We start from the raw sequence: 18,367 nt of genomic DNA on the forward strand, positions 1-18,367 counted from the left end.
TCTAAGAAGAGCTGCACAACCCACTCAGACACACATCTCTGTCAGATATAGATGGTTTAATTCATGCACCCTCCCTCCACGACTAATCATGATCAGGGACACACAGATGCCCACTCATTTTTAGAGTGAATTTTTCATGGAGAAAACCATAAGCAAAGGGCAAGAATCAGTTCTATCCCAGGCATATTGTGGGAGGTAGCTAGACGCCATATTTAGACTTATGTTAAGCTGATTAGTTGGGATATAGGGTTGGGGAATCTGGGTATCTTCCAGTTCCCTCTCCAGAGGGTTTGTGGATAGTCCAGGTTTTTACTTTCCCATGAAAAAAGAACATAGCAGGGTATTATGGTTTACCTAGCGCAGAATTTACATTTAACATCTGTCCATATTCTATTTTCAGAAGCAAGTATTGAACTGTGAGCCAGGGGAGTCAAAACAGCTATTCTTGTGTTAGCTGGCAAGGCCTAAGCATATCAGGTCATGTGTCAATGTTGGAAGGCTTCAACATTCCTTCCTTGGGTTTTTCCTGGAATCAAATACTTGATTCTACGTTTTATTGAAGATCTATGGGTTTATAGTGAGTCCTTAAAACAAAAGGGTTGACAGCAGAATGCCAAGAGCCACCGAGGTAAGGGGGCTCTCTAGGCATGTGGGCTGTGTAGGAGGTGATCTGGTATTTGCAAGGTTTTGTACCATGATGAACCCGCAAACTGCTTCCCACCTCTGAAATGCTGTCAGGAGTCATTGATTTGGGGAAGTCCAGTAGGCATGAGAGGTCTCTGGAGGAGATCCGGTATTTGCAAGGTCTGTATCAAGATGCACCCCAGAATTGCTTCCAACCTCTGCCCCCCCTGTCAATTATGCATTGCTGCATCTCTCTAAAACCCTGCATTAGAGCCAGGCATGGTGGCGCATGCCTTTAATCCCAGCACCCAGGGAGGCAGAGGCAGGTGGATCAACGTGATGCTATGGCCAGCTTGGTCTACAATGGGTGTCTAGGACAGCCAGGACTATATTCATGGCCAGATCAGTCTACAAAGTGAGTCCAGGACAGCCAATATTCCACAGAGAAACCCTGTCTTGAAAACCAAAAAGTAAAAACATCTGGCATTGGTGTGAACTGGTACTTTCTGGGTATTGACCAGTTCTGATTGAGCAACCTCCTTTAGGATTTTGTTGAAGATTCACTGTTTGTTATTCAGATGAATTAATTCCTGACTATGAAACTCCTGGTTTGATTCAAATAGTTTTAAATGGTAAAGTTAGTTTATGAGTATGATAAATACCTTTGTTGACCTCCAGATGCCTCACTAAGGATAGCCTTGTAGTGGATTTGTGGCTGCAGATAAGCCTCCACTCTAGATGGCACCTTGAATCCTGGTATTTCACCATAAGTAGAGGCAAGTTTGTTTAAACTTTCCCTGAACCTAAGTAGGAATGAAGCTACCTAGAGATGTCTGAATTTACTCTGTTTCTTAGAATGAAAGACAGACAAAATTGTTGTCCTGAACTCACTATGAACTAAGAGATAGCTGGATAATGTATAGTTAGGTCAGTGCTAATTGGTGAGTCGTACATTGTTGTAACCTTTAGGCCTTGTCACTCTGAACTCACTGTGACCTTATGATATAAATACTTAGATAAGAAATGTTTAGATTCAAAACATGTAACCTGTTGTATTTTAGAATTCATCTCTTTTCATGATTAATTGCCTTTATTCGACTATGAGGTAATGCCCTTTTCTCGGACATATAAGTATGGTCATCTACAACAAACAGTGCTAAAATTGGGAGGCTTAACTTCAGTTGACGTTATAATGCCTGACTTCATCCACGTTTTCTCTTGAAAGTGTGTGTGTAAGTGGTTTGTTTTCTATCTCTTTCCTATTTCTTATTTCCCTGTATATTCACAAATAAGTTAGCAGACTCAGGGCATCAGCCCTCTATGGCTAATAAGCCCAAGTTTACATTAGCTAACTGGAGATCTCCACCTGGAGGCCTATCTATAGATCAAAGAGCCTCCTTTTATGACCCTCCTGATGTCTCTAGCCAGAAGCCACTTTTACAGCCTCGGCCATAGGAAAACTGTGGTCAGCTTAAATTCTCCTCCTCAGTCTCAGTACAGCCAGTCCTTAGAGAAGAAACCTTGGGCTCCTTTTCTTCTTCCCTCTTTCAATCCTGATCAGTTGCCTGAGCCATCAGCTCTGACCACCCAAGAGATAAAGTGAACTGGAAGGGCATCTGCATCCAGCCCCAGAGACCCGACCCTGGACCTCTTCAGAGCAGCAGCTTCGCATTAACAGCAGAAAATCTTTTTTGTACAAAAGACATAAAAGCATGAATGAGACAAGGTGCACAGATGAAGGTTAGCAGTAGGATATACAAAAATCCAATGACAGTGGGAACTAAAGATGTTAACCACGGGGACTGACTGAATAATCCTTCACACCAGTTGTTTGATTCTTGTCTTTTGTGTTCCCTCTAAGGAGGTTGATTTTAACTTTTACCAAGGGGTTTCTAATTACATCTTAATGACTGGCATAGAGGCAGCTTTGTTGCCCTAAGGCATTGTTAGTCCATTCTCCTTGAGGAACAGCAAGCGTAAAGCCCACATGTTCTACAGAACTTTTTCAGCTAAAGAATCTACTTGTTGTTTTAGAAAAAATGATGGCTGGATTTATTTAGTCCAAGTACACACACACACACACACACACACACACACACACACACACACACCCACCCACCCTACAACACAGTACATAACAGCCAGGGCTTGTGTCTGCACTATAGCCCAGCTAGCCTATCACGGTAGTCCCAGAATATTCCATCATAACTGAAGCATAAGCTCTGAGCCCCTGCTCAGGTGTTCTGCTCAGTCCAATCATGACAGGTTTCCCCAAAGAAACCAGTTGGGCTGTGTTTGTTGGAAGCACCTACGTTGACTCTCAGTTTCCAACCTATGAGACAAAAATGAAACAATTCCAGCAAGAAGGCACATGTTAGGTAGAGCACACCAGGCTCCAGGGCTGCCCACTTGGAGATCATTCCAACTTTCTCCAGATGTTTGAAATCTGGAGCCACCAGGCCGACTTTCTCCAGACTCACTGGAAATGCAGCGGCAATGCTCGGGTCCACCTGGGAGTCACTGGTAACAACACTAGTGGTTGCTTCTAGAAGAAAGATGTAGGTCACAGCTAAGTAGGTGCTGAGATTGCTTCAGGTGCTTGAGAGGAGGCTCCAGGAGAGGACTCTGTGAGGAAAGCAGGGGGCTAAGATGGCCTTGTGAGCCATGAATTCCTGGCCATTTATCAACAGTCTGTAGTGTGTGAAGCAGGAAGTCTCCCACAGCTCCCCTAGGTCATCTGTCAATGTGCACCTTGGAACCTTGGTTGCAGATGTCATGTTCTCTCCAGAAATGCAGTGGGAGTCTTGAGCCATATCCACCACGCATAGGAGGGTGAGGTGGTCCTCAGGGAGAAGGCATTCTGCCTGGGCCAAGAGGAGATGTCTTTGCATGGACATTTTGAAATCCCAATGTGTTGCCATGCAGGAACCTAAAGACAGTTCTGCTTCTCAGTCCTGGGCATTTCTCTGCTTTGGTACATGTGATCTGAAAGTGGAACTTCACTCAAGCTGGGCCCTTAGGACATCCGAGTCACACGAGGTAGACTGATGGGTAGTCTTTGCTTTCTACATCAATCCCATTGGGGATGTCCTCTCAAACACGGTATCAGTTCATCCGTGGCTCCTGGTGAGAAAGTCCCACTTAAAACGGCTTCCTTCATTCCCTCCAGGCAAAAAGAAAAGTTTCTGATGGCCCAAGTGTAGGTAATTTCTGGACAGGGATCTTGCTGGGGCTAGAGCTCTTGGCTGCCTGGGCCCCTGACATTTCTATCAGTGGTGGTTTGAAGTTTAAATCAAGATATGTTTTTTCTTTATCTTGTAGGACACAATTACAGGTCCTTTTCAGAATTTTAGTGTCTGCTCTATGCTCTGCTTCTACACTGAGACTAGGGAGGTGGGTCTCTCCATGATTGTCTTTTTTATTTATTCATTTTTATTCACTTTACATCCAGATTGTGGCATACTCCTTTGTCTTCTCCTGGTCTCCCTCTCCCTACCTCCCTTTCTTCCCCCTCACCCACCTGGAATCTTTAGAAAGAGCCCCTGCTGTGCTGGCAGCTGCTGACAGGTATGGCCTGGAGCAGTTGAAGGCCATGTGTGAGGACACCCTCTGCATGACCTCTCAGTGGACAATGCTGCTCACACTCTCTTCCTGGCTGACCTCCACAGTGCACAACAGCTGAAAATGCAGGCCCTGGGTTTCATTACAGTTCATGCTTCTGAGGTCTCTGAGACCTCAGGGTGGAAGGAAATGGTGGAAGCCCATCCCCACTTGCTGGCTGAAGCATTCCAGTCCTTGGCTTCTGCACAGGGTCCTTGGCTGGAGCCCCCTCTCAATCGGCCGAAGCAATCCTCACACCTGGATAGTTGTGACTAACCTTGTCTTCCACAAGGTCAGACAGTGCTGTGACCAGTGACCTCCAGGTACACCAAGGCATTGCTGCTGCGTTTACAGTGGATCTGGGGAAAGACAGCCTGGTGGCTCAGGATTTCAAACATCTGGAATAAGTTGGAGTGGTTGGCATGTGGGCAGTCCTGGAGTCCGGTGTGCTCTACCTAGCATCTGCCTTCTTGCAATACTGGTTGGATTCTGTCTTGTGAGTTAGAAACTAAGATTCGAGTTAGGTGCTTGAAAAAAAACACATCCCAACAGCATATTTTTGAAAACATGTTTTGATTCCACTGAACAGAACACATGACCAGGGGCTTAAGGAAAAAGAGAAAACAAACAAAAATGTGTCATTATAAGGGCAGAGAAAGACAATAAAGACTTTTCCCGCCAGAAATCTATATGAGGGGACTGGAGAAATCACTCATGTGTTGCTACTGCAGAGAACACCTGGACGCGCCTCAGCACACAGAGGACAGTTCTCACCCTTCTCTAATTGGACATACATGAGATGAGAGACACATCCGAGAGTCCATGGGTGTAGTGGGTGTAAACATGTTTTTGTTTTGATCCCAAGTGTGGGACGTAAAACAGATTTGTGTAAGACTGTAAGGTGTTTTTCAGCTGAAAACAGACTTGTGATATTTGCTCACTGGAAGAGGAGCCACCTCCTGCGGGGGTCTGGGCTCTGTCAGCTCATAAACAATTGACTCTGAGAGGATATATATGTTTATGAGCCCAAAACAAGAGGTAAGGCTTTTGGGTCTTGGTTGTTCCTCACTCCACGTCAAGATGCTCCTAGAGAGAACGGCTCTAGCGAACGCTTTGACGCTCTGGGTTCCTGCTGCTGCTCTGGGTTCCTGCTGCTGCAGTTGCTGTCACCTTCCCTGAATTGCTGCTTTGTCTGTTGGAGTCCTGCCAACTACACCATTGGAATCGCTCCAGGGAACTGAGTCTAAAAAGGTCTACTTCTGTTCCGATTAACCCCTTTTCTCTCCTATATGGGGCAGGTGGGTTGGAAGGGAAGTGTAAGCATTAAGAACCCCAAATAAAGCAGGTTTGAAAAAGCTTAAACCGCACACGTGGTGCCCAATGTGGCCCGGGCACAATGGGTCCTTTATCTTCAAATGTTGTAGAGGAAACTACAAGTTCTAAAGGTATAAAGATGCCGTTTCAGGTGTCAGCAAAATGGCAGCAGCTACTGGAGGGTGCTTTCCTGCTTTATACTCAGAGAGAATTCTGTGGTTTTGCTTTGTCTTCTTCCTGTATTACATTTTTAAAATGTATGTATGTATGTATGTATGTATGTATGTATGTATGTATGTATACAGTGTTCTGCCTGCATGTATCCCTGCACACCAGAAGAGGGCATCAAATCACATTATAAATGGTTGTGAGCCACCAGGTGGTTGCTAGGAATTGAACTCAGGACCTTTGGAAGAGCAGCCAGTGTTTGTAACCTCTAAGTCATCTCTGCAGAGCCTGTATTACATTTTTTGAAGATAGGAAGAAAGACTGCCAAGATACGAAAACTGGAAGTGTCACTAAATTCTTTAATTCTGGAAAAGATTTCAGAGTTGGCGGTGCAACAAGAAAGCTTCCGGGCAGAGATGGAAGCACTTAGAAAGCAAACAGCACCACTGACAAACGGAGGGAGAAGGGTGCAGATTCGGTGATAACTACCAATGGGAGTTCTCTGCTCCTGCCACCCCGCCCTGCTGCCCCTGTCAGGTGTTCAGAGCACCAGCATGCAGAAGGGGGCAGAGAAAAACTGGAAGTCAGAGAGATTGAAAAGTTTCTAGAGGATCTGGAAAGCTGCCAGGCCAAAAGGGCTTTGGAGACAAGTGCTCTGGTAGAGGAATTCTCCAGGGCTGCACAGACACCACCAACGTTTCCAGTCTTTGGGCAACATGTCCCTCATAATTGATGGTGGTGAGGCTTATGATCAGATGGCATGGCGTCCATTTGATAGGCTAGATTTAAAGCATTTTACTGAGTCTATTGTACAGTATGGAATGCATGCATCATGTGTTAAACAAATATTAAGCAAAGGGGATATGCAGCATAGACGTAGTCCCCAAGATTGGAAGGGATTAGGTTCAGTTATGTTAGAAGCTGCTCAACATTTACAGTGGTAGAGAAATGAAGAATGAAAGAACAAAAAATAACAAGGGTGATAATTGTTAAAGACCAGTTGCTCGGTGAAGGGCGTGAGGCTGACTTAAGAGAACAAACCAGGTCTGAAGATGTAGTAATTGAACAATGTTGTGTTGAAGCCTTAAGAGCTTGGGACATGGTTGAGGAGCCTGGTGAAACCACCACTTCATTTACTAAGGGACTGCAAGGCCCTGGAGAAGCCTTCACAGAATTCCTACAGAGATTGGGTTCATCTCTAGATAGAGCCATACCAGATCCTGAGACCAGACAGACATTGAAACTGATCATGGCATATCAGAACGTGAATACTGAGTGTAAGAGAGAAATTAGACCATTAAAAACAGGAGGAGCCCATTAGACGAATGGAGAAGAGACACAGGTAATTTTAGCTCTCAGGAGCATCAAGCCAGCATCATAGGATAAGCTATAGCTAGAGGTCACAGATATCAAAACACCCAGCGCTTTAATTGTGGCAAACTTGGCCATTTACAAAGGAACTGTAAGGTTAAAAGTTCCAGACCTCTAAATAACATGCGCAATAACTCTGGGGAAAGTGGTGCTTGTGGAAGAGAAGAAGGAGCTTCTGTCCATGGCCGTAATGAGGTGCAAGACTTCCAGGGTGTCGTAGCTGCTGTGGGAAGGGACAGCATTGGTCTAGGGATTGTCAATCCAAGAGAGACATGCGAGGTCATCTTCTGCCATCGCAAAAGGAAAGGAGAGGCCTCACAGGAAGCAATAAGAGCCATCTTTCTGCCCCGGCCCGCTGGAGTTCGACTAACGCTCGGGAAGAGAATTTTCCTGTATAGGGGGACAGAACACAAGACATGAAGAAGGGGGCAAGTCTGGATTCTGATCAAACCCCGTTTATTGAGAAATTTCACAGAGTTTTTATAAGGCAGAGGACAGGGAAGCATATTGCTATGGCAACCCAGCTGTAGGCTATCTCAAGATGTGAGGAATTCCAAGCAGGTCACAACATCCTGCCACACCGAATATTTCGCTATCTTTATCTAATCTAACTGTTAAACTACAACAAGGTGGCTCAGTCTAAATAATATCTTTAGTCTAACCGTCGAACCACAACAGGGTCAGCTGGTGTCTGGTAGATAACAGACTGCCGGAGAAATAAGAACCTAGGCTCTGACAAGATGGCTGAACATTGGCCATAGAGCCCGTCCCCTACATCTTCCTTTGGTCAGGCAGGAGCTAACAAGCATGCAGGAAAACAAATACTAGGTATCCAAGGATGGTTTAATGCATGCTACTGAAGGCAGTGCAGCTTTGCGTCTGGCCTCAGATAAACTTCTTACACTATCCCCACAGATTGAATGTGACAAAATAACCACTGTTGTCCTTTACCTCAGGGACAGTAGGAATAATCCTGGGAAGAAGTGGATTAATTTCTCAAGACCTAAGATTCAATATAGAGAAAGAAATGGAGTGATGTAAGAGTCACTCGGAGCTTGGACTGTCTTCTCTAAAATTAATATTGAAATCTATGTAGATAATTACAGAGATACCCATCTTTCCAGTCTTTGAAAAGAGGGAACAGAGTGGAGGTAAGAATCTAAATTCTGAAGAGTATTTGTTCTCATGTCCTACAGGAAGAAGAGAAAACATATCTTAATTATTCATTTTGCAATGAGAGTAAACTTCAACCTGCCTCCAGTAGAAATGTCAGGGGACCAGGCAGTCAGGAGCCGGGGCTACACACACATCGCTGTGCAGAAGATTTTCTACAGGTGGACCATCAGCAACTTCTCCTTTTGCCTGGAGACAATGAAGAAAGCCATTTTCAGTGGGACTTTCTCATCAGGAGCCAATGACAACCGGAAATGGTATCTGAGAGTATACCCCAAAGGGATTGACAAAGGAAGCAAAGATTACGTGTCAGTTTACCTGGTGTTGCTCAGGAGTCCAAAGACCCCAGTTTGGGCAAAGTTCAAGATTTGTGTCATAAATGCAGAAGGAGAAAAAACTCTAGGACTGAAGAGCCCACATGTCTTAAGGTTCCTTACTGGCACCAAAGCGGGATTCAAAATGTTCATCCAGAGAGATTTCCTCTTGTCCCAGGCAGAACACCTTCTCCCTGAGGACCACCTCACCCTGCTCTGCAAGGTGAACATGGGCCAAGACACCTATAGCATTTCTGAAGAGAGCCTGACACCTGCAATAAAGGTTCCAAGGTGCACGTTTACAGATGACCTAGGGGAGCTGTGGGAGACTTCCCGCTTCACAGACTGCTGCCTGTTGGTAAGTGGTCACGAATTCCGGGCTCACAAGGCCATCTTAGCGGCTCGCTCTCCGGTTTTCAGAGATATGTTTGATTATGAGACAGAGGAGAGGCAAAAGGACCCAACTGAGATCCAGGACATGGAGCCTCAAGTCTTCAAGGAGATGATGGGATTCATTTACACGGGGAAGGCGCCAAACCTCCACAGCTTGGCCCCTGATGTGCTGGCAGCTGCTGACAGGTATGGCCTGGAGCAGTTGAAGGCCATGTGTGAGGATGCCCTCTGCAGGGACCTCTCAATGGAGAATGCTGCTCACACTCTCTTCTTGGCTGACCTCCACAGTGCACAAGAGCTGAAAATGCAGGCCCTGGATTTCATTACACTTCATGCTTCTGAGGTCTCTGAGACCTCAGGGTGGAAGGAAATGGTGGAAGCCCATCCCCACTTGCTGGCTGAAGCATTCCAGTCCCTGGCTTCTGCACAGGGTCGTTTCATGGAGCCCCCTCTCAAACGCCTGAAGCAATCCTAGCACCTGTTTAATTGTGACTAAATCTGTCTTCCTCAAGGGTAGATCATGCTGTGACCAGTGACCTCCAGGTACACCAAGACATATCTGCTGCATTTACAGTGAATCTGGGGAAAGACAGCCAGGTGGCTCAGGATTTCAAACATCTGGAATAAGTTGGAGTGATTACCATGTGGACAGGCCTGGAGTCAGGTGTGCTCTACCTAACATCTGCCTTCTTGCTGTACTTGTTTCATTTTTGTCTCCTGAGTTGGAGACTGAGAGTCAACTTAGGTGCTTGCAGGAAACACAGCACCAAAAGATGGTTTTTAGGTGGCGTAGCAGAATCTGATTTGATTCAACTGAGCAGAACACATGACCAAGGCATCAGGTCCAAGGGCAAACAAACATTAACATTTACTCAGAAGGGTAAAAAAAGACAAAGACTTGTTTTCCCCCATAACTCACTGTGTGGGGACTGGAGAGATAACTCAGTTGGCAAAAGCAATGGTGCTCTTGCAGAGGACACGTGGACTCTTCCCAGCACACACAGGAGTTTTAATCCATCTGTGACTGGACATCCAGGGGATCTGAGACACTTCCTGGAGTGCATGGGCACATACATCTCTATAGACAGAGCCTTGCAAATGAAATATGAACTGAATAAAAATGATGAAATCACATGTGGTTTTCCATTGTGTTTATGTTCAGAGACATCAAGTTTAGTCCATCCAGCTCTGCTCTGCTATGAATGATTGCAGTGTCCTATCTGCCCTACATCTTAGAAACATTTTTTTCCTTCTTAGCACTTAGTGGTGGCAGAGTAAAATGTGTCCCATCCCCCTCTTGTGACCATGACAAGAGCAGGGAAAGTGGAGTGAAGCTACTGCTCCGTGTCCTTTTTTGCATTCATTGACTAATTTATTTACTGTACATCTGCATCAGAACTTCCCTCTCTCGTCTGCTTGCAGTCCTCCCTCCCCTTCCTTCCCTCCTCTGCTCACAGTCCTCCCTCCCCTTCCTTTCCTCCTCTGCTCACAGTCCTCCCTCCCCTTCCTTCCCTCCTTTGCTCCCACTCCTCCCTCTCCTCTCCTTCCCCTTCTTTATGCCTCACTTTCTTTCTACCTGACAAAGGGAGACCTTCCAGTAATAGGAACACATGTTGGGATATGGAGGAGGACTGGGCAGCTGTTTCCTATGGAGGCTGAGCAGGCAGTGCAGGTAGGGGAAAGGGAGCACCTTACTCCCATTGTTCAGGAATCCCCTTGGTGACCATGCTCTTTGGTTGTCTGGGAGTCCCCATAGGCCAAGGTCAGTTCATTATGTGGGTGTTCTTACAGTTGCTTGAACTTTCTGTTTACATCAATCCTTTCTCCCACTCTTCCACAAACCTCCCTGAGCTCCTCCTATTGACTGGGTGTGAGTCTCTGCGTCTGCTTACATCACCTTCTGTATGAATGCCAGAAGACAGTTATGCCAGGCTCTTGTCTGCAAGCATAGCAGAGTTTTATTAATAGTGCCAGGGGTTGGGCCTCTCTCATGGGATGGGTCTCAGGTTGGCAGTCACTGGATTGCCAGTCTCTCCATCTCTGCTCCATCTTGATCCCTGCATTTTTATAGGTGAGACAAATTTTGGGTCAAATGTTTCATGAGTGTTTTAGAATCCCCTCCCTCAACAGAATGTCCCACCTGGCTATAAGAAGTGGTGACTTCAGATTCCAACTTGGGTCAACTTCATAGACTCCTGGTGGCCTCCGTGGTCTCAAACATGCTGCCCCCTGTTTTTGTTTTCTGCCCAGGTCCTTTCTCTCTTACCGCCCCTGGAAGTCTTCTCTTACCTGATCCCCCACCCTCTCTCACCTGGGTCCCTCCTTCCATCTGCCTCAGATGGCTATTATTATATTTCCCCTTCTCAGTAAGATTCATGCAACGTTCCTTTGCCCCTGCTTGGCTTCTTTGTGTCTGTGGATTGTAGCATGGTTATCCTGTACTTTATGGCTGATATCCTCTTCACAGTGAGTACAAGTTGTGTGTGACTTTCTGGGTCTGGGTTACTTACTCAGGGTGATCTTTTCTAGTTCCTATCATGTGCCTGCAAACTGCAAAATGCCTTTGCTTTTGGTTACTGAGTAGCATTCCATTGTTTAAATGTCTCACTTTTTTCTTCATCTATTCTTCAGGTCAGGGACTGCTAAGGTATTCATTTAGTGTTTGCAGCTATTAGGAATAAAACTGTTATGACCTAGCTGTGCAAGTGTCCTTGTGGTGTGGAGAAGATTCCTTTGGAACAGAAACCAAGAGAGACACCCTGGTGACTCCAGCATGTCAGAGACTGAGGAAATGTCCCAGTGACATGTGAGAGTCTGTTCGCCCACTCCAGGACATTTCACTTGGGAGCTCAGGTTTATAGTCTAAGAATAGCTGCACAAACCACACAGACGGATATCTCTGTCAGATATGGATGGTTTCATTAATGCACGCCAAGACTGATCATGATTAGGGACACAGTGCACTCTGGAAGCAAACAGTGATGCTGAGTCATTTTTAGAGTGAGTCTTTCATGAAGAAAACCATAACCAAACAGAAGGAACAAATTAAATTCCACCTCTATGGGTTTATAGTGAGTCCTTACAGCAGAAATCCCTTTTCAATCAAAAGATATAAAAGCATGAATGAGACAAGGTGCACAGATGAAGGTTAGCAGTAGGATATACAAAAATCCAGTGACAGTGGGAACTAAAGATGTTAACCACGGGGACCAACTGAATAATCCTTCACACCTGTTGTTTGTTTGGTGCTTTTTTAAAAATAGTTTTTAAAATTAATTTATTCTTGTTACATCTCAATGGTTATCCCCTCCCATTCTTCCCTCCCTCACATTTTTCCCTTATTCCCCTCCCCTATGACTGTTCCTGAGGGGAACTTCCTCCCCCTGTATATGCTCATAGGGTATCACGTCTCTTCTTGGTAACCTGCTATCCTTCCTCTGAGTGCCACCAGGCCTCCCCCCTCCAGGGAACATGGTCAAATATGAGGCACCAGAGTATGTGAGAAAGTCATATCCCACTCTCCACTCTACTGTGGAGAATGTTCTGCCCATTGGCTAGATCTGGGTAGGGGTTTAAAGTTTACTCCCTGTATTGTCCTTGGCTGGTGTCTTATTTTGAGCGGGACCCCTGGGCCCAAATCTGCCTATCATAATGTTCTACTTGTAGGTTTCTAGGACCCTCTAGATCCTTCTACTTTGCTATTACTCCTTCATTGCTGGTGGGAATGCAAACTAGTACAGCCACTTTGGAAATCTACCTGGTGCTATCTCAGAAAACTGGGAATTGGGCTTCCTCAAGACCCAGCTATTCCCCTCCTTGGAATATACCCAGAAGATGCTCTACCACACAACAAGAAAATTTGCTCAACCATGTTCATAGCAGCCTGATTCATAATAGCCAGATCATGGAAACAGCCTAAGTGTCCATCAGTAGAAGAATGGATAAAGAAACTGTGGTACATATACACTATGGAATACTACTCAGCTATTAAAAACAAGGAATTCCCGAAATTTGTGGACAAATGGATTGAGCTAGAAATGATCATAATGAGTGAGTTAATCCAGAAGCAGAAAGACTCAAATGGTATACACTCACTTATATCTGCATACTAGCCCAAGAGGCATGTCCCATGAGGGGACAGAGGGGAGGACATCCTAATGTGACTCTAGATGTTTGGTGCCTTTTTTGTTTCCTCGAAAAGAGCTTGATTTTAACTTTTACCAAGGTGTCTCTAATTACAACTCAATGAATGGCATAGAAGCAACTTTGTTGTCCTAAAGGCATTCTTAGTCCATTTTCCTTGAGGAACACCAAGTGTAAAGCTCACATGTTCTACAGAAATATTTCAGTTAAAGGATCTACTTGATGTTCTAGAAAAATGATGGCTGAATATTTTTGGGCCAGGTACACAAAGACACACAGACACACAGACACACAGACACACAGACACACACACAGAGAGAGAGAGAGAGAGAGAGAGAGAGAGAGAGAGAGAGAGAGAGAGAGAGAGAGAGAAGAGAGACAGAGAGAGAGAGAGAGAGAAAGGGAGAGAGAGAGAGACAAACAGAGTGAGAGAGAGAGAGACAAACACACAGACATACACACCACCACACCACCACAATAAATAACAGCCAGGCCATTGTGTCTGCACTATAGCCCAGCTAACCTATCACAGTAGTCCCAGAATATTCCATCACAGGTGCAGCAGAAGAAAAGAACCTTAAAGTGTTAGGGTCCACGTGAGCTGCTTAAGAAAAGGTTGTAGACTCAGGCAGTCTGAAAACCAAAGAGCACTTATTCTGCAGAGATTTCCAGCATGCAGGGTCACCACCTTCACAAAATGGTGACCCTGAAGTAGGTTTGTGGGATGAATTTAAAGACAGGAATTTCTAAGGGTGGTTATGTAACCTTTACAGTGATTGGTTGGCAATGGTCTAGGGGATACAGAGGGACTCAGGATTGGACCAGTGCTTAGGGAATTTCCAGGGTAGTTACAAAGTCATTATTTTTGGTTTAGGCCAGCTGTTCGGGCTGAAGCTGATTGGGTGACCATGATTTAGTGTTATTTCAGGAAAAACAGTTTCATTTCTGAGAAACTGAAACTCAAGCCTGGTCAGCCTGAGGCTGAATCTGAGGCCTGTCATGGAGTCAGGCTGGACAGTAAGAACTTGTCCTGCTCAACAGCCACCTGTATGAACATGGTGATAGAGGTGCTTATCCAAAGTATGTAAAGAACTCAGGCAATTATTCACCACCAAACTGGATTATCCAACTAAAAAATGGGTTACAGAGCTAAACAGATAATTCTCAACAGAGGGACACCTAATGGCTGAGAAACACTTAAAGAAATGCTCAACAGCATTAGTTATCATGGAAATGATGTCAAAAGAAATTGGAGATTCCACCTTACACCCTTCAGAATGGCTAATATCAAAAACACAAGTGACAGCACATGCTCATAAGGATGGGGAGAAAGGGGAACACTCCTCCATTGCTGGTGGAAGTGAAAACTTGTACAACCACTTCGGAAATCAGTCTGGTGCTTTCTCAGAAAATCAGGAATAGTGCTACATCAAGACACAGCTATACCACTCCTGGGGACATACTTGAAACACTCCCTACCATACAACATGGACATTTGTACAACTATGTTTATAGAAGCTTTATTCATAATAGCCAGAATCTGGGAACAACCTAGATGTCACTCAACTGAAGGATGGATAAAGAAACTGTGGTACATTGACACAATGGAATACTACACATCTATTACAAACAAGGGAACCTTGAAATGTGCAGGCAAATGGAAAGGACTAGAAAATAGCATCCCAAGTGTGGTGACCCAGAAAACATGCGTGGTACTCACTTATCAGTGGATATCAGCCCCACATAGATGTCCTCTGATAGACTCCACCAAGCAGAGGAATGAAACTGATGCTGATACTCACAGTCAGACTCTGGCAGAGTTCTGAGAGTGGTATGGAAGAATGGGGGAATGGAAGGACACAGAAGGTTCAGGAGCCACACAAAGAGACCATGAAAGCTGGTGGATTTAGACCCAGAGGGGCCTGTGCAAACTGTTGCACCAACCAAGGGCAATGCCTAGACTGCCCTGTTCAGACATAGTCAATGCCAGCCTGTTCTCCATGGTTGTGGGGGTTATAGGGGAAAGAGAGACTGCCTCTGACATGAATTCTGGTGCCCCCAGTTTTGATCACTTTCCCTTGGTGGGGAGGCATAGGGGGGCACACAGAGGAAGGGGAAGAGAATGAGGGCCAGTTTCCCTTTGGGGGGGGGGTTCGGTAGGTTTTAGTTGCTTTTTTGAGCTCTAGATGTTTATTTACATTGGGAGTTGATTATAAGTTGCTATTGGTCTTATTCAGAGAGAAAAGGAGGTTGGACTTAGGGAGGTCTCTATTTCCCTTTCTCTTTCTTTCTTAGGTTTCAGAGATAGGGGGTTTAGGGGTTGAAAAGAAAGAAGGGGAAATACACACACACACACACACACACACAGACACACACACACACACGCACGCACATAGGAGTGATAGGACAAATAAAGGTTATTGACTCTACTCCTCAACTTAAGGTCTTAACTCTGCTCACAAAGTTATTTTTAATTCACTGCAATAGGATTTTAAAAATTTATTTATTTATTGTATATGAGTGCTTTATCTGCAGAAGAGGGCATCAGATCATATTATAGATGGTGGTGAGCCACGTGTTGTTCTTGGGAATTAAACTCAGGACTCCTGGAAGAGCAGGCGGTATACTTAACCACTGAGCCATCTCTCCAGGCCTGGGTAGAATTTTTAATATTGATGCAAAATAAGGTTAATTTTGATACATCGGTATACAATTCAAATTTAAGATAATTCTTGACATATATTGTGTGTGTATGTGTGTGTGTGTATGTATTTCTACTCTAATATGAGATATTGTACCCACAGAACTGAAGTAGAATGCAAGGTTTCCCTTAAATACTTTGAAAGTGCTATTGCAGGCTGTTTAGGATAAGTAAGTTATACAAGTCAAGTGTTAGTTTATCAAATCATTATCATGGATATTACTATTCTATTTATATCCTAGGAATATACAGCCTATGGTTAACAGATACATAAGATTCTATAGATAGACAAGGTAAAATAGTTAGATAAGGTCTTCAAAAACCTCAGAGACCTACAGAATATGGCATTTAAAGATGTTTTTACTATTTTAAAGATTCATTGACCACAAGACAGGTTAACTGCTGACAACACCCAGCCTACCTCAAGGAAGATAATGAGCATCAAAGAATCTCCTTATGGAGATGGCTTCAAACATGGCAAACCAGCCACTGGGCAAAAGGTCCTTTTTTGGCTACTGACAGAATTCAGCCTGAAAATGGGCGAGCTTGGATGAAGGCAGAGTCAACAGCCAAACTCTGTCAAGACAGGATAAGCAAGTCCTCAGTAGTTCCTGCCTCAGAAATGTGTCTGTCAGATATAGTTGGCCAAAAGGATGAAAATGATGCTCCAATGTTATAGAGAGTTTGGGGCGACTGCTCAGTCAGCAAACTGTCTCTGTCATTTTCTTCACTTTGGAAGCTGCTACCTTCACATCCTGTTTACTCAGGTGATTAATCTTATTCCTTCTCAAGTCTCTGATGGGGTTGAACACCAGATAGCTCAGTGTTACAATTAAGCTAGGTGTCTATGGGTTAAGATATTTTTAGGTCTAGATAGACGTTTTAAGTTGATAGAGGTAGGATATGATAGATATTGATTTACATTCAGAATTTTAGCCTCACCAAGCTTGGAAAGATGGTTTCTTCAAGTTTGCCAAATACAAATAGCCAAAACAGTATGAATGAAACATTTATGTAATTCCTGATTGTTTTGTGGATCTTTTGGTTGTATGCAGTTTATTATATATTTATGTGTGTGTAGTAATATAAATGTATATGTAAAAAAGAATTAACTAAAAATTATAAAAACAATCTGGACACAATATGAATAAATTATAAATTTTTAAAAATTCTATTTAAAAGCAAAACAAACAAATTATGAAAGCTAAATCTGGATCAGAAAACAATTAAACAGTCCTATAATTCATAGTGAAATAGAAGCAGTCATTAAAAGTCATCTCGCCTGTCTCTCTTTCTCAACAAAATCTCCAATCCCCCTTCCCCTCCCCATCACTTTGTAATACCATTAAACCCATGGGGAGACTCCCTGCTAAATCAGGGGCCATGTAGTCTAGGCTGCAAGGCCACCTACTCACAGACACCTGCACTCTCCTGGGTGTTGCCTCACACTATCCCCAATGCCTCTTCCCCTTCTCATCATCATGTCCAAGCTACCAGCTCTGGCAGGGACTCCCTGCTCACAAAGAGACCATGATAACAGCCACCAGAAGCCCAGCCTCCAACTGTGATACAGGCCCCTGCTCAAGCACAGTCCACACAGGCCTGAATACCAGAGGAGAAACAGAAACCACCTGACAGAACATCCACTCAACAAAGATCTTCCCAGAGGTAAGTAGGTAGACCTGCATTCATTCCAAACCCAAGTTCTTGTCGGCAGGATAACAACAAAGCCAACAGCTACCATGGCAACACATCATGACCAGAGCTCAGCTGTAACAAGCCTTGCATATTTCCATGTGGCAGAGTACAAGATAAAGAACTTAAAAACCAACTTAATGAAGATGATAGCACTTCTTAAAAAAGTGGATAAATCCTTCAATGAACCAAGAAACCAGCAAACAAAACATTCAAAGAAATGAGTAAATCCCTTAAAGAATGCCAAGAAACACAAACAACCAGGTGAAAGAAGAAATGATAAAGCTCTCCAAGGCCTGATAAAGATAACAGAAGCAATAAAGAAAGCAAACTCTTAAACCCCTACCCAGATCTAGCCAATGGACAGAACATTCTCCACAGTAGAGTGGAGAGTGGGATATTACTTTCTCACATACTCTGGTGCCTCACCTTTCACCATGTCCCCTGGAGGAGGAGACCTGGTGGCACTCAGAGGAAGGACAGCAGGTTACCAAGAGGAGACTTGATACCCTATGAACATATACAGGGGGAGGTAATCCCCCTCAGTCACAGTCATAGGGGAGGGGAATAAGGGGAAAAGAGGAGGGAGGGAAGAATGGGAGGATACAAGGGATGGGATAACCATTGAGATGTAACAAGAATAAATTAATAAAGGAGAAAAAAATTAAAAAAAAGAAAGCAAACTCTGGGAATTCTGGAAGTCAGTAATCTAGGGAAATGAAGAGAACCTACAGATGCGAACATCGCCAGCAGAACACAAGAGAAGGAATGTAGAACCTCAGCCCTTGAAGACACAATGGAGGTGTGGAATGATTGTTTAGTTGATACTGTTTCTTTTTTATATAATTCTTCACTTTACATCCTGATTGTA

At 44.2% G+C, this 18,367-nt stretch overlaps 1 protein-coding gene across 1 annotated transcript in view; it reads left to right on the forward strand.

Moving 5' to 3' along the window:
* The window catches only part of LOC311590337 (speckle-type POZ protein-like), a 399,822-nt gene that overhangs the window by 62,306 nt on the left and 319,149 nt on the right, over positions 1–18,367 (forward strand). The window lies entirely within an intron of this gene.

The sequence above is a fragment of the Acomys minous genome (genome assembly GCF_964271855.1).
Source record: "Acomys minous genome assembly, chromosome: 19".
NCBI classification, from domain to species: Eukaryota; Metazoa; Chordata; class Mammalia; order Rodentia; family Muridae; genus Acomys; species Acomys minous.